Raw genomic sequence first — 12500 nt, forward strand, 5'->3', positions numbered from 1 at the left:
ATGAAATTGAACTCACATACACAACATACACACACACACACACACACACACACACACACACACACACACACACACACACACACACATACGCGCGCACACGTACGCAAAAACATACATACACACGCGCGCGTGCGCGCAAAAAGCGAGGGCATTCACTCACATGCTCACTCAGTTATGCATCAATTGTCTCATTCACATTTCCATTCATCATTAGCACGACCAGAGAGAGAGAGAGACAATGATAATGACAATGACAAATGCTTTATTGGCAAATAGCGTTTTACAGCTCTAGTGCCAAGGGGGATTATTCAGCTTATTTTAGCAAGCGACGAAAAGAAAAAGCAAACCGAAAAATAAGGGGAAATAACAAGTAAATAAGTACATATTCATAAACGCAGAAACACTCCTACATTCACACCCACGACATTAATACAATATATTCCATTTTACTCATGCATAATACAAAGTAATTTTAACACGTGACCATCCAACGTTGCAGCCGAGGCTCATTTTGGTTATTTGCCAATTGAGTTTTGAATCTTATATTTTATTCTACATTATGTTTCTATCATGTTAAAACATGAATGTATAAATATTTCTAATAACATTGTATTCCTTATAATGGAAAACAAAATGGTTCTCATTTTCTGAATCCTGATGGCACAACTGACATAAACTATCACTCTCACTATTTGAATAAACCATGCTTTATTTGTATTTGGCCATAATGTCCTGGATCGAAATCGGGCAAGGAGACACCGTTGCCATTTATTTGTGATAAATGAAATGTATTTTTCAGACTGGAAAATATTTTTGAACGAAAAATACCAATTATATTTTGCATTTTCTTCCATGTCTTAATGCCAGTTTTGTTTGTATATGTTGATAAGACGATCCTTAAATTCCGAAATAAATGCGACATCACTCCCTACTCCTTGGCTAATCCATACAATTCCAAACCCATTTTTGACTAGAACATTTTTTACTTTGTCTATCCAGTTTTTCTTTCCTTCTTCATGCTGCTGTAGTAACATTTCATAAGCCTGCTTACACAGTCTTGCTGGTGGTAATTTAACAAGTTTTAACCAATACTTTATGCACTTAATTGTTGTACGAATTTTCAGTGGATATCTACCCGCTTCACCATTTTCTTCTTGATAAGAGGAATGAAGTGGTATATATATATAAAAAAAACAACAACGTTTTATTGCAAATGTATGAATGATTTCCACACACACACACACACACACATACACACACAGACAGAGAAAAGGATGGCAGACAGACAGAAAGGAAGGCAGGCAGGCGGACAGGCAGGGACAGACAAAGACAGGCAGAGAGCGAAAGAGAGAGCGATAGAGGGAGATACGGAGGCAGAGACAGAGACAGAAAGAGAGAGCGATAGAGGGAGATACGGAGACAGAGACAGAAAGAGAGAGCGATAGAGGGAGATGCAGAGGCAGAGACAGAGACAGAAAGAGAGAGCGATAGAGGGAGATACGGAGGCAGAGACAGGGACAGAAAGAGAGAGAGAGAGAGAAAACAGAGACGTGACTTCAACCAGCCACCACTAAAGCACGTGACACACGCTTGAAATGTCACACGTGACCTACAACGAGACCCTCCCAGCTGACACAGTGACTTCAGCAGCAGCAGCGGTTGACAGGAAACAGGTAATGATAATAGTAACACTTTATCACCATCCCCGTTTCCTCAACCAACAAGCACCACACACCATTTTCCTCACCATTTTTAGTGCCTCTAGTCGCTTTTTTCCACCCCAGTGTTTCTGTCTACAGCGAACCAAGCAGTCCGCTCTGGTTTCTTCCTCGGATGATGATATCGATAAAACATCAACGGATACTGTTTTCTGCCGTGTCGCTGTGTATTTATATAACGTTTTCCTATAACTGGTAGCGGTGGTGGTGAAAACAAAAGAAAAATGAACCAAGGAGAAATCTGAGCAGAGTTGTAACATAGAATGTCAGGAACGTGATTTGTTTTTTTTTTTTTCAGTTGTACTTTCTCCATCCAGAGATGAGCTGCACAGCAAAGAGGTGGTTGCCGCTGGTGTGGCAATGTCTATTCAAGACGCAGTGATGTGAGGCATGTCTTTTTTTGATACAATCTTTATTAAAAAAAAAATATAAAAAAATAAAAAAATCGAGATATGGTTTAACCCATTCAACTCAAAGGAGTTGCAGTGATGCCCCTGTATGCCTTCACGCCATATTGATGCACACACAAACACAAAGATAAAAAAATAAAAAAATAATCATAATAAAAAACCGCTGAAAATACATCCCTACTGGTCTTCCTCCTAAATTACGTGTGGACACATCCGGAAATACTGTGGGAATAAGTTCCCTTTCCCTTCAGTTTGTGCAGGTGAAGGAACGTGAAAACCGCTTCAATGAGATGGATTTTTTTTTTTTTTTGTTTTTACGCCAGAGAAATACTGAGGCGCAGGGATGGATGGGTTAAGTTATGCAGGCTGCACATCGTGGTACACCACTGGCCTCTCAGCCAAATACACAGACGGCTGTTTCAGGAACACGTGCACCGTGAACAACTTGAAAAAAAAATAACAACATGCGTTTGAAAGATCGATGCTACAGCCAAGAACTGACGGTTATACAGTAGTTTGTTAATGATAGTGGTGGTTTTATTCACACACACACACACACACACACACACACACACACACACACACACACACCACCACCACCACCACCACCACTACCACAGACCACATACACACACCAAAACACACACACACACACACACACACACACACACTGGAAGCGTACATTGCTCATTACATTGTCTGCACACGCCGCTGTTTGCCGAAAATATGGCATGTTGTTCTTCTTCGCTCGTGGGCTGCGACTCCCACGTTCACTCGAATGTATGTATACACGAGTGGCTTTAACGTGTATGACCGTTGTTACTCCGGCCATGAAGGCATTCATACTCCGTTTTCGGGAGGTTTTTTTTTTTCCATTAACCACCCACCGACATGGAGTACAGGACCTTTAACGCGCGTAAGAAGGCAGAGACAGATAGACAGATACACCCACAGAGACGCGCACGCAAGAGACGTTTTACTCACATAATCAACGCACAAAGTAAAGACAATAGGAAGCAAGTGCATTTAAATTGGTTTTCCGCCTTTCCACAGAAGGCCCCTCTTCATTATTCTCTCTCCACGTGAAGTGTTTTGATGAATGTGCCACGTTTTACGGCCCTTTAACTAAATTCAAAACACATCAACGTAATGAGAGCTACGACCAAAAGTGCCGTTCGCTTGCTGGCTGGCATAATATGTGGCAGAAGAAAACACAACAGAAGACAAAATAGGTTCCATCCCTGTTAATTGCCGCAGGCCGGATCGACAGTTCACTGAGTGCGATATCTTTTTTATTTTTTTTATATTTTTTTTTATTGCTGCATTTTGTTTTTCGAGTGTGTGTGTGTGTGTGTGTGTGTGTGTGTGTGTGTGTGTGTGTGTGTGCGTGCGTATGTGTGCGTGTGTGTATTTATTAATATTAATCATTTTAAGATATTTTAATGTATTATCATAGTCCTTCAAATGTTCCACAAATGATACTGGTGATAAGTTTCACTGCTCGTTTTTGTGGCCCGTTTTTCACCGTATCAGGAATAAAATGTTTACCTACATCTTATAGAATCCGGCCACACACCATTAAGTTCCACTTACTGTGTTCTGAAAGAAACCAAATAATACTGTTAGAACTTAACGCATTTGTCTCTAATATTCACATCTCTTTCCGATGAAACTGTGTATATTGATGGGGAATCTTTTTTTGTTTCTATTTTTCTGTTGTGAAGGAAAATGATTGTTACCATGTATTTGCCTCATTGCTTGTGTGTGTAGGAAGGAATTTTTTTTGTTTAATGTCCCGTCACACATATCGGTGATTGAAGACATTTTGTAAAAGTATTTATGAATACATCTGAGTATTATCTGTTAGAAGGGGTGGGAGATGTGGATGAATGGAGGGTTTGGGGAAACTGGGCAAATGAGGGTAAAAATGTGGGTGAAATTTGAAAGAAAAACAAAACAAACAAACAAACAAAAAAACCCCTCTAAATACAGTTACAGGAAATTACTTAAAGGACTTCGTAAAAGAGAAGTCGTTAAACTGACAAGCGAAACAACTGATAATGAATGCAAAAAGTCAAAAACATCAACGTTCTCAGTCACTTGTGAAGACACACTTTCGTGTACAAAAGGCTTCATCAAGCTACAGTGAAAAATTATATGCTCAATTGTCAGGTTATTAAAGCATATACACTTGACATTAGAACAATACTTGGTCCGTAATGAATTTGATAATAGTCTGAGAGCTAAGCTCAGAATTGGTCTGCGAATCGGACCAAAGTCTGAGAGAGTCAACTGACGAGGTTTTAGACTTGAATTCAAGCACCTATAAAAGTCTCTTTCTAGTATATTGCTTATTTCCTTGTATGACAATGGGCAATATACTTTTATACTATCTATATGATTTTTTGCTCCCCTTTTTGCTGCCCTATCTGCTTGGTCGTTATAACGGAATCCAGTGTGGGATGGTATCCAACAAAAATCAACATTTGTACCCTTCACAAATAGGGAGTGCAATAAATACCTAATTTCAAAAAATAAATCTTCTCTTTGATTATTCTCAAAAAGGAGCAAACCTTTTAAGACAGATTGAGAATCAACACAAAATAGGATATTACTTATTATGATTGGTATATCAACAAGATGATTTAAAGCCATAAGGATGGCCACCAATTCAGCTGTAAAAATTGAATGTCCCTTACCTAAATAATATGATTTTTCTGTTTTTAGGTCAGGAATGACAAAAGCAGATCCTGCACTGCTATCATCCAGGACCGAGCCATCAGTGTAAACTTTTAAATGATAATCAAAATTTTCTTCTAATTCAATTCTGACAGATGCTGCTATTATATGTGGAGATTCTCCTTTTGTTGTGTCAGAAGCACATATGTTGACGTTTGCTTTTGTTAACTCCCAGGGAGGGACAGGTGGCACCAGAACACGAGGTGCCATATCATGCAAATCAATGTCTGAAGAATTTAAAATATCTGACACATATGTGTGTGTGTGTGTGTGTTTGTGTGTTTGTGTGTGTGTGTGTTATTGTTTGTGTTATGTTCTTGTTTCCATAACCAACAGAACGCTTACACGGATTTACAGGATCTTTAACGTGCGTGTTTTGATCTTCTGAATGCGTAAACACACGAAGGGGGTTTAAGGTAATAAGCAGGTCTGTTCATCTGTTGACCTGGGGGATCGGAAAAATCTCCACAATTTATCACCACTGAGGCGTCGTGACCAGGATTCGAACACAGGACCCTGAGATTGAAAGGCCAGTGCTTTAACCACTCGGATGTTGCGTCCGTCGTATTGAAACTAACTATGTGTAAAATGACCAAGCCATCCGATGTCTGTTTCAGTCCACGTAAAATTCTCGGTACCCTCTTTTGTGTATGCCCGTTTGTCTATATGTCTGTTTCCATTTGTCTGTCTGTCTCTCTGTCTGTCATTCAGCCTGTTTCTGCTCTTTCTCTGTGCTCTGTCCGTTTCATTAACATCACCACTAGGCAGGACGTTTTCTTTACATCACCACCAGGCAGGACGTTTTATTGACATCACCAACAGGCAGGACGTTTTATTGACATCACCAACAGGCAGGACGTTTTATTGACATCACCACCAGGCAGGACGTTTTATTGACATCACTACCAGGCACGACGTTTTCTTGACATCACCACCAGGCAGGACGTTTTATTGACATCACCACCAGGCAGGACGTTTTATTGACATCACCACCAGGCACGACGTTTTCTTGACATCACCACCGGTGACGACGTTTTCTTGACATCACTACCGGGCACGACGTTTTATTGACATCACCACCAGGCACGACGTTTTATTGACATCATCACCGGGCAGGATGTTTTTATTGACATCACCACTAGGCAGGACGTTTTATTGACATCACCACCAGGCACGACGTTTTATTGACATCACCACCGGGCAGGATGTTTTTATTGACATCACCACCAGCACGTTTTACTGACATCACCGGGCACGACGTTTAACTGACATCACCACCAGGCAGGACGTTTTAAGGCTGAGTGGGCCCAAGCAGCAACCTGCCGAGCAGCAGTTTAATTAAAGCGAGTGCCTCCTGCGAGTCCTGTGCACATTGCCTCTCCAATCTCCCCCTCACCCCCCCCCCCCCCCCCCCCCCCCTGCCTCCCTTCTCTACTCCCTTCCCCAACAGCCACCTTAACCCAAACCGCTACCATCTGTCTGTCTGTCCCTACCCCTTTGAGAGATGAACAGATACCTCCTTCTCCCTCCCTGTAAAGATGTCCCAGACGGGACCCATTCAGAACCAAACACTGTGGAAAGGGGTTATGGTAGGTGCAGATTTATGGGTGCATTATCCCCCGTCTCCCTCCACCACCCGCTTTTTCAATCTTCCTCGGTGGACTGTCTTCTTGGGTCGTTTGTCTTTCGAAATTCACAACACACACACACCCACCCACACACACACGCACACACGCACATGTAACGTCCTCTCTGTGTCTCTGTGTCTTTCTTTTTAAGTCGATCTGTCACTGTCTGTTTGTCTGTCTGTCTGTCTGTTTGTCCCTCTCACTTTCTTTAAAGTGCCGTGCCTCGTCACTCCAGACAGTTTGTACGTGTTGATCTGTAAATCAAACAATATGGCAGCTCCGTTCCGGAAAAAAAAAAAAAATCCCCACCCAGAACACAGAGGATTTCCAGTTCCAGTCTCTCAAGAGGGCATCACTGCGCTCTGGACAAACCCATATACGCAGAGGAAACAAATCTTTGCACATTACCTCAGAATACATGTCTGTTTATGTGATATAGAATAAACTTCTTGTAATGCTATGACAAAATTGTAAACCCAAAGATGGAATAAAAAAAATCCAAAAAAAATCATCATATACGCTGCTCCACATCTGCTCTCCCGCCATTGCTCCCTCCCTCTCTCTCTCTCTCTCTCACCCTCCCTCCCTTCCCAACCTTTTCTGTCTCTGCCTTCCTTTTTTTCCTGTCTGTCTGTCTGTCTGCATGCCTGTCTGTCTGCCTGCCTATCTGCATGCCTGTCTGTCTGCCTGCCTATCTGCATGCCTGTCTGCCTGTCTGTCTGCCTGCCTATCTGCATGCCTGTCTGTCTGTCTGTCTGCCTGCCTATCTGCATGCCTGTCTGTCTGTCTGTCTGCATGCCTATCTGCATGCCTGTCTGTCTGTCTGCCTGCCTATCTGCATGCCTGTCTGTCTGTCTGCCTGCCTATCTGCATGCCTGTCTGTCTGTCTGTCTGCCTATCTGCATGCCTCTCTGTCTGTCTGCATGCCTATCTGCATGCCTGTCTGTCTGTCTGTCTGCCTGCCTGCCTATCTGCATGCCTGTCTGTCTGCCTGCCTATCTGCATGCCTGTCTGTCTGTGTGTCTGCCTGCCTATCTGCATGCCTGTCTGTCTGTCTGTCTGTCTGCCTGCCTATCTGCATGCCTGTCTGTCTGTCTGTCTGTCTGCCTGCCTATCTGCATGCCTGTCTGTCTGTCTGTCTGCCTGCCTATCTGCATGCCTGTCTGTCTGTCTGTCTGTCTGCCTGCCTATCTGCATGCCTGTCTGTCTGTCTGCCTGCCTATCTGCATGCCTGTCTGTCTGTCTGTCTGCATGCCTATCTGCATGCCTGTCTGTCTGTCTGCCTGCCTATCTGCATGCCTGTCTGTCTGTCTGTCTGTCTGCCTGCCTATCTGCATGCCTGTCTGTCTGTCTGTCTGTCTGCCTGCCTATCTGCATGCCTGTCTGTCTGTCTGTCTGCCTGCCTATCTGCATGCCTGTCTGTCTGTCTGTCTGTCTGCCTGCCTATCTGCATGCCTGTCTGTCTGTCTGTCTGTCTGTCTGCCTGCCTATCTGCATGCCTGTCTGTCTGTCTGTCTGTCTGCCTATCTGCATGCCTGTCTCTGTCTGTCTGCCTGCCTATCTGCATGCCTGTCTGTCTGTCTGTCTGCCTGCCTGCCTATCTGCATGCCTGTCTGTCTGCCTGCCTATCTGCATGCCTGTCTGTCTGTCTGTCTGTCTGCCTGCCTATCTGCATGCCTGTCTGTCTGTCTGTCTGCCTGCCTATCTGCATGCCTGTCTGTCTGTCTGTCTGCCTGCCTATCTGCATGCCTGTCTGTCTGTCTGTCTGTCTGCCTGCCTATCTGCATGCCTGTCTGTCTGTCTGTCTGTCTGTCTGCCTGCCTATCTGCATGCCTGTCTGCCTATCTGCATGCCTGTCTGTCTGTCTGTCTGTCTGCCTATCTGCATGCCTGTCTCTGTCTGTCTGCCTGCCTATCTGCATGCCTGTCTGTCTGTCTGTCTGTCTGCCTGCCTATCTGCATGCCTGTCTGCCTGCCTATCTGCATGCCTGTCTGTCTGTCTGTCTGCCTGCCTATCTGCATGCCTGTCTGTCTGCCTGCCTATCTGCATGCCTGTCTGCCTGCCTATCTGCATGCCTGTCTGTCTGTCTGTCTGCCTGCCTATCTGCATGCCTGTCTGTCTTCTCCTCTCTTTCCTCTCATTCTCTCAGAATGGAGCTGGTGCAACTTTCATTCATTCATCAGAGGTATGATCAAAGGCAAAACAGCGGGACTTGCAAGGCATTCCCCAAACTACACCACCCGTCCCGCGTCTTTCCGGGTCACGAGGGGGGTGAGGGGGGGGAGGGGGGATTTTTCTTAAAACGCTCTGGAACCGACTTCAAAAACCACAACAAAGTGGCTTTACCGCCTGCAGAACATTTTAATGCGTTTTTTATGCTGTTTTTTTTTTTAGAGTAATATTTTTCGGGGCGCTGGTGCATATATATATATATTCGGCGTGCAACTCTCAGCGCGCACATTGTCTGTACTGAAGAAGAAATATGCACGGACGCGTGTACGGACACACATACATACATACACCCGCGCACACACGCAAACACGCTCAATCAGAAACACACACCTACACACACCCATAAACACACATGAACGAGCACACACACACACACACACACACACACACACACACACACACACTCATGCTGAGCATGTGCATTTTCTCTGTCAGTCTCTCCCTCTCTCTCCTTTTTTGGTTTCTCGCTTCCCAGTCTACCCCCACACCCATTCACCCACCCTTCCCCAACTTCCTATCTCTCTTCACTACCCTCACACCCACACCCATACACCCACCCTTCCCCCACACCCATACACTCACCCTTCCCCCACACCCATACACCCACCCATCCCCGACGTCCTATCTCTCTTCACTACCCCCACACCCATACACCCACCCTTCCCCCACACCCATACACCCACCCATCCCCGACGTCCTATCTCTCTTCACTACCCCCACACCCATACACCCACCCTTCCCCCACACCCATACACCCACCCTTCCCCCACACCCATACACCCACCCTTCCCCAACACCCATACACCCACCCTTCCACGACGTCCTATCTCTCTTCACTACCCCCACACCCATACACCCACCCTTCCCCCACACCCATACACCCACCCTTTCCCCACACCCATACACCCACCCATCTCCGACGTCCTATCTCTCTTCACTACCCCCACACCCATAAACCCACCCTTCCCCGACACCCATACACCCACACTTCCCCCACACCCATACACCCACCCTTCCCCGACGTCCTATCTCTCTCTTCACTACCCCCAAACCCATACACCCACCCTTCCCCCACACCCATACCCCCCCCCCCCCCCCCCGACGTCCTATCTCTCTTCACTACCCCCACACCCATACACCCACCCTTCCCCAACACCCATACACCCACCCTTCCCCCACACCCATACACCCACCCATCCCCGACGTCCTATCTCTCTTCACTACCCCCACACCCACACCCATACACCCACCCTTCCCCCACACCCATACACCCAGCCTTCCCCCACACCCATACACCCACCCATCCCCGACGTCCCATCTCTCTTCACTACCCCCACACCCATACACCCACCCTTCCCCCACACCCATACACCCACCCACCACCAACGTCCTCTCTTCACTACCCCCACACCCATACACCCAGCCTTCCCCCACACCCATACACCCACCCTTCCCCGACGTCCTATCTCTCTTCACCAACCCCACACCCATACACCCACCCTTCCCCCACACCCATACACCCAGCCTTCCCCCACACCCATACACCCACCCATCCCCGACGTCCCATCTCTCTTCACTACCCCCACACCCATACACCCACCCTTCCCCCACACCCATACACCCACCCACCACCAACGTCCTCTCTTCACTACCCCCACACCCATACACCCACCCTTCCCCCACACCCATACACCCACCCATACCCGACGTCCTATCTCTCTTCACTTCTCCAGTCAATATTCACTGGGACAGAGGCGCCGTGGCGTTATCAGTTAGGCATTGTTGGACTTTCGGTCCAGCGTTCACCAGTGATCAGAGTTCGAGACCCCTCGTTTCGGCACGGTGTTGTGGCCCAGTGCCTGGCTTATATCACAGACTGACGTAAGCTCTCACTAAGGCCAACAGTAGAGTGAGAGCTGTATGATCACTGGTTTCTCCACTGCAACGAGAAGTCATTTACAGCTTAGTCTTTATAATTTTCTTTATCATTAATATATATATATATATATATATATATATATATATATATATATATATATATATATATATATATATATATATATATTTATAGGACTATGACTCCGAAACTGGGAGGAAAGATTGTACTGGGTCATAGTGCATTCAGCACTTGGAGGGACTATTAATAAATGTTGGCCTTTGGGAACCATCCCAACGCCGACTGTCCTGAAACTTCTTGGCCGAGAGAGTGGGGATGTGACTAGCTAGGGCAAGACACTCTCCACTATAATAAATGACTCTAGCCCAGATAGTCAGAGCAGCAGATGGCTCCTCTGCTGTTCTGGTGGTCATGATCGCACACTTTTATCATGCATATTTCCTCTGGGAAAAGCACTGCTTTTTTTACTCAGGCTTTCCTCACTCCACTCCAGTTGTGAATGGGACACCTCCAGTTGTGAATGGGACACCTCCAGTTGTGAATGGGACACCTCCAGTTGTGAATGGGACACCTCCAGTTGTGAACGGGACACCTCCAGTTGTGAATGGGACACCTCCAGTTGTGAATGGGACACCTCCAGTTGTGAATGGGACACCTCCAGTTGTGAATGGGACACCTCCAGGTGTGAACAGGACACCTCCAGGTGTGAACAGGACACCTCCAGGTGTGAATGGGACAATGGGACACCTCCAGTTGTGAATGGAACAATGGGACACCTCCAGTTGTGAATGGGACAATGGGACACCTCCAGTTGTGAATGGGACACCTCCAGTTGTGAATGGGACAATGGGACACCTCCAGTTGTGAATGGGACATTGGGACACCTCCAGTTGCGAATGGGACACCTCCAGTTGTGAATGGAACAATGGGACACCTCCAGTTGTGAATGGGACATTGGGACACCTCCAGTTGTGAATGGGACACCTCCAGTTGTGAATGGGACACTTCCAGTTGTGAATGGGACACCTCCAGTTGTGAATGGGACAATGGGACACCTCCAGTTGTGAATGGGACATTGGGACACCTCCAGTTGTGAATGGGACACCTCCAGTTGTGAATGGGACAATGGGACACCTCCAGTTGTGAATGGGACATTGGGACACCTCCGCAGCTCCAGTTGTGAATGGGACACCTCCAGTTGTGAATGGAACAATGGGACACCTCCAGTTGCGAATGGGACACCTCCAGTTGGGAATGGGACACCTCCAGTTGGGAATGGAACAATGGGACACCTCCAGTTGTGAATGGAACAATGGGACACCTCCAGTTGTGAATGGGACACCTCCAGTTGTGAATGGGACACCTCCAGTTGTGAATAGGACACCTCCAGTTGGGAATAGGACACCTCCAGTTGGGAATGAGACAGCTCCAGTTGTGAATAGGACACCTCCAGTTGGGAATAGGACACCTCAAGTTGGGAATGAGACAGCTCCAGTTGGGAATAGGACACCTCAAGTTGGGAATAGGACACCTCCAGTTGGGAATGAGACAGCTCCAGTTGGGAATAGGACACCTCCAGTTGGGAATAGGACACCTCCAGTTGGGAATGGAACAATGGGACACCTCCAGTTGTGAATGGGACACCTTCAGCTGGGAATGGGACACCTCCTGTTGGGAATGGGACATCTCCAGTTGTGAATAGGACACCTCCAGTTGGGAATGGGACACCTCCAGCTGGGAATGGGACACCTCCAGCTGGGAATGGGACACCTCCAGCTGGGAATGGGACACTTCCAGTTGGGAATGAGACACCTTCAGCTGGGAATGGGACACTTCCAGTTGGGAATGAGACACCTTCAGCTGGGAATGGGACACC

The sequence above is a fragment of the Babylonia areolata genome, chromosome 27 (assembly GCF_041734735.1).
Source record: "Babylonia areolata isolate BAREFJ2019XMU chromosome 27, ASM4173473v1, whole genome shotgun sequence".
In the NCBI taxonomy this organism is placed as follows: Eukaryota; Metazoa; Mollusca; class Gastropoda; order Neogastropoda; family Buccinidae; genus Babylonia; species Babylonia areolata.